Here is a 6,153-nt window from a genome sequence, read left to right as displayed (position 1 = left end):
TGACGCAGTTCGGTGTTTGTAACCAAATCATTTGCCATGTGGTGTAACTCACCAAAGCCAGAATACCTCATGATAATCAAGCATGAACCCAGTGGATTTTTCTTTATGCCAAAATGTGTCTGGAATCTTCTACTTTCCGGACGTCATGCTCACCTCATACTTTAACCAAATCAAAACAGGGCGTGTCTTGAACCGAATGTAGAGCCTTGATGCACCGACTGACCGATTTCAAACAACGGGTTTTTGCCAACACCAGTTACTCAGCTTTAGCATTTATCTCGCCCGGCAACTCTTGTCTCGATTGGGAGCAAAATTCAGTCAGTCAGCCCCATACCACTATAAACTTTTGCAAACGGGTAAAACATCGAAACTTCAAGCATTAAATATTATTGTTTTGCTGCCTTCCCAAATTGAAATGTCTATATTTTACTGTACACTTACAGGAAATTATGCATTTATTGAAAGACCCTTTTATTGGTTTATTTAGTATGTACATCCAATACAAATGCAAATCTAATAATAAAAGTGTAACCTCATTATAGTATGTTAAAGTCAACATGAACTTTCATGAACATTCTCTCACAAAAGTTTTGCGTTTCTCAGAGAAACTTTGGGCCCTATTTTAACGATCTGAGCGCATGGTCGGAAGCGCATAGTGCAGGTGCATATGTGGCTGATTTATACTTCTGCGTCGGACATCCGCCGTGGCCTACGCGCAGATTTTCATTTATACTTCTGCGTCCTTGTCCGCGTTGACGTGCATTTACAGATGCAAAGGGAGCATGATACCCCTGAGGGAGGGGTTCTGGCAGAGCAATCACAGCAATTGCGGTCCGCGTAGAATTGACGTGTTGTTACATTTTTGGAGAGGTGCACGTCAGGGTATGTCGTAGGTTGTGTGTTGCTACGGCGTACACTCGACGTAGAAGTATAAATTGGGCTTTAAGGCCTTTGCACACTGAGTCCGAAATTCGCATGCAAAATTTTCGCACGTCAAAAAATAAATTCAACCTCACGTTATGTCAATTACGCTTGCACACTGCCTCCGAAACTTTCGTCCGTCAAAAAAAAAATCGGAACAGGTTCGATTTTCTGCGTTTTTCGCATCCGTTTTTCCCATCTACAGTGCTGATGCCCAACCTAAAACTGCTGGCAATGCTGGTGAATGAATCGCCAGTGCTCCGATACCTACAATTATATATACAAATTTTATTGTATCAAAAATACTACAAATATTATTATATCACAGCTATAATTATAAACACCAAGTCCCTGTAAACCGTGTGTGTGTGTGCGCGCGTGCGGATCCATACCTTTAGACATAGGCTGTCAGTCTCTGTTCAGGATAAATTGATTCACGGAAATTTGTGGTCTTCTTTTTAATATGTGGCTCCAGTATCGCTAGCAAAGCATCAAACGGAGCCACTGACATTCTAAAGTAAACTTTGAATCGGTCTGGATAATCCCGCAACGCTCCTTGATAAGGAGGTGGAACTCTCCTTCCTCTGGATGGACCCAATATTTCCTCTTTTTCATTTTTTAAGAGAGAGGACAAAAAAATCATCCTCACTACTTGAAGACGGCATTTTGTGTTGTTTTGCGTTTTTTTTCCGTATCGCATTCATTAATACGCTTTGGACTCAGTGTGCAAGGTCTCTGTGCGTGACAAATTTTTCGGATCATGAATACAAAAAACGCATGCGAAAATTTCGGACTCAGTGTGCAAAGGCCTTTAGGGTGTGTCAGAATCCACTTTTGCTAGTTTAACGACGGAAAAAATGGTCCAAAAGGGTTGTACCTAGTCTCTTAATGAGTCATGGTGGGTGTGTTTTGGTTGAAACGTGCAATAAACCAATCAGAGTCTCATCTCCCATTCCCTTTAAAAGCCAGTTGCGTTTGCAACATGGCAGATTCGCTATATACATGGTGGAATTTGCGATCGGAAATGCTGAACTCTTCTCCAGAGAGGAATCCTTTTCTTTTTAATATTTAAAAATGTTTGTGTGCCACGTGCGTTGTGCACCCGCATATAGGCGCATATTACTAACACACCCTTTAAATAACACAAAAAATACTGTGGTCAATGGCACAGTCGATTTAAGTTGCCTCAAAATAGCAATGCTCCTGAACACACCTCGTTTTCAGACCAGCACCCCCATGGGAGAACAGATGGACGCGAGTACATTTGGTATTTAAACAACGTGGCGCTGGACATGAAAATGAAAACTGCATCGGGCTGAAACTAGCAAAGAACACTGCCTGGCATCACATTGCGTCGGGTGTATGATAGGTCCTTAATGTGCATACACAAAAGCACTGAAGTGTGGTTTTTCCTCCCACGTCCTATTATTTCCATCACAAAAGATTTGAGAGTGAATGCAGTTTCTCAGGGGAACACAAAAGTTTTGCGAGAGAATGCCAAAGCATTTAAAATTATAATTTTTCCTCCCACCTTTTCTTTTTTACCTTTAGGGGCTTTATAATGATAAATTATTTTTTACTGTATTTTTGATCAAATAAATGCTGCCTTGGCAAGCATAAGAGACTCTTGTTACGCCTACTTATCGCAGTATTACAGTATTTAGCTGGGAAATTTGTTACAATACAGAAGTAAATGGGTTTCAAATGCCATTTCATGTTGACTTTAATCAGATCTATTTTTAGTGCTTGACAAGTGTTAGCTGTGGTTAGTGACAACTTAATACAATCTTCTACTAAATAGTTTCTCTTATGTTCTGAGTTCCCAGTATAGTTTCCACAGTAATAATCTTTGTGCCTTTCCCTTAGTGCTCCTTTGTTCATAGATAGATTTTGAAATGACTAAAAAAGCCCTTCCCAGGCAGTTATTCTCACATTGATTTTAAACTTCGCAAACCTTCTATTGGTCTGAAATATTCCAGTAGTTTTAAGCAATGAATTTCGTCAGGGATGTTTTAGTCGTCTTACAGTCATAGAGTGTTTTCGGGTTTCGTTTTGACCCTATATGACGTTTGTAAATTGGGCGATGCAAAAGATGCAAAATCTTCATCTGCAGGGTTGTTCACATCGGCTCAGGTCACGTTGAGAATTATGAGCCTTTCGGGAAATTTATTGTAGAGCATAATGCCTTGTTTTCTTTCTTTTTCTTGAACGTCAGTTGCTATAGAACACATTAGATGTCAGGTACACTCATTGTTTCGATGAGTGCCTTTGTGCTGTATTTCATTGGATACGTGTTCCATATACACTGCAGATTAAAGGCTAATTACAGTAAAGCTGTATTTTTAATACAAGTTTCAAAGGCACTTTGGAATGTACGCAATCAGTGTTGAGTTCTCTTTAAACCGGTATGCTATCTTGAGGTCATTTTGGGTGAAATAGATTTAAGCTCTCGCATTACACATCCAATTAACATAACATATTTGTTGTATTTAAAGATAGAAACATTTATAAAATAGACAAGTATCTAAATGTCATTAGCGATTTCAGTGCATAGCTTGATTAGAAGTACAGATATGATTCGAAACATTTTGTTGGTTTAACGTGTTTGCCAAAAATATCACCAGTGTTGGGTAAGTTACTTAAAAAAAAGTAATTAATTACTAGCTACTAATTACATTTTCAACAGTGTAATTAGATTACTGTACTAATTACTCTCTCCCAAAAAAGTATTGCATTACTTATTACTTTCTAAATTCCATATCAACCTCAACCAATTGAACAAAACAAGGATAGACATGAAACAGCTCTTTTAAAGGCGCAGTGTGTAGAATTCATGACGATCTGTTGACAGAAATTTGAATGTTTCCAATGGTGTATAAAGACCTTACATTATGAACCGTTATGTTTTATTACCTTGAAATGAGCCATTTTGATCTACATACACCGCAGGTCCCCTTACAGTGAAGTCACCATTTGCGCCGCTATGTTTCTACAGTAGCCCTAAACGGACAAACTTCTCTACAGAGCGTTAGCTACTCTCTGCTGTCTCAGACGACGACATCTTTGTCCTGTGTCGGCCACCTTAGCTTCTCTATGTGCTTCGAAAGGGAGGGGTGAGCGGTGGGCGGTTGCAATTCTAAAATGTACACACTGAACCTTTAATTCTTTCAACAACAAAAAAAATATACATATAGAATTGCATAAAGTATTTAAAGGGAGAGGGTTAAATTTTAACATTAGAACATTTCTATATAAAACAAAATGAACGTCTATAGTCTGTACAGTATTTTAATGCAATTACATCAGAAGTAACTGTAATTTAATGACGGAAAAATGAAGACTAATCCCTTACTTTACTTTTTAAAGGGAAAAGTAATTAAATTACAGTAATTAATTACTTAGTAATGCATTACACCCAACGCTGAATATCACATGGTCCTCAGTCATTGTATGGGTTATTTTGCCTTAAAAACAGAAAATAGGTTACAATCGACCCCAAATGTCATTGTGACATAGACATGCAGTTGCTATTGTCAATGAAGAGTAACTTCACTTTACTTCTCTTTCATTAGCTACTGTGTTCTGCACTGTAATTTAGATTTTCTTTCACTGTATCAAAGGTTTAGAAAATATTTGTGTCCAAAGTCCAAATGATGGCTTTTTTTTCCTCCAAAATATGTGGCCTAGCCCCTTGTAACACTTTAACTTCTAGAATTTGTGTGTTTTCACTGATGGGCATACTGTGTTGTGTAAGGTTACTACATGATGAAAGCCAACATGTATGTCAGTAACATGACAATCACCCAACTGGAAGTCAAATCAACAGCATTCCATATATGAAACCTATTTCTTACAAGTATTTATCAGTATGTTATCCAGTGTGAATATATTTGAATTGACTATTTTATTGATATTGTCATTTCAATTCTTGTTGTTATTATAATTATTCTATTGTTAAAGGACATTCTGCTCCTGTATGTTGACTGTACACCAAAGTAAAAAAAAATCATTTTGATACAGATATGTTTTGAGTTGTATTTCTTTTATGCCTATACGAAGTCTGCAGTTATATCATCTTAAATACAGGGTTATAAAGTGTGGAAGTATCAGAAGATTTTAAAATGGTGCTTTACGGGCCTTGTATTAATATAATATTGAGTCATTTAATTCCATGCAAATGCAGTCTCCATAAAATGAGTTTTAAAATACTTATCCAGTAATTACAAACAGCTGAAAATGCATTAATTGGGAAAAAAAATTATATTCAAATCAATGTCAAATTCATATTTTATTTTATACAATAAAATAATTAGAATATCCTTTTAGTTATTAATCTAATAACACAAATATTATATAATTAAATCTAACTGTAATGTATAGGGGTTTAATAATATATTGTGGCACATATATCGCAATACAAAAATGTATTGTGGACAGTATGTATTGTGTATAGTTCACCCAAAATAAAAAGTTGTAGCATCAGTACTACATTAAACTACTATATATATATATATATATATATGTTGCATATAAAGTTAAACAATGCAATGGGGGAATATTTTTGGTCTTGATAATGCAAAATGTCTTATGTTACCAGTAAAAAATGGCCTACATTATTTTAAATATATCTAGTCAGTGACAGTGCAATTCGTCTAAAATAATTCTGTATTTTCAGCTTCGGAATCATGAATATTTTTATTCTGTTGTCACCATTGTCCAAAGCTATTTTCATCCCCAATGTAATACTAAATTTAGCGTTTTTATCAACAGTACATTGTTGTTAACCTTTTACCTTATGTCTTGGTATGTTACTATAATATCACAGTATTGTGTGATATGTATCGAATCGTGACATGAGGGTATCGTTACACCCCTAGTTAGGCAGTTTCATGGTGTTGTCTGTTTGTTTCCCCACTGTGTACTGTAGGGGACGCTGAAGGGCTTGTATATACAAGTTCAGTCGGTGCTGCATCTCTCCAAGTCAAGAGGTGCTCACTTCAGAGCCAAATGGTGTCCAGCTCCCCCTCTCTCGACATCACGGGTGGAGCTTGACCCACCCCAAGGGTGGACTAGTTGATGGGTGGAGTGGAGGAATATGGGTTATGTGTAGGGTTAGGGTGTGGTTGGGCCTTGTAGCGCCACTCATTACGCCCAGATTACATTCGAAGAGGTGGAGCTGGACGTCACGCTCCACCCATTGGCTCTGCTGCCAGTGAGCAGCCTCTCCATCAC

This window comes from Gobio gobio, assembly GCF_949357685.1.
Source record: "Gobio gobio genome assembly, chromosome: 11".
NCBI lineage: Eukaryota > Metazoa > Chordata > Actinopteri > Cypriniformes > Gobionidae > Gobio > Gobio gobio.
This window is presented reverse-complemented; position numbering follows the sequence as displayed.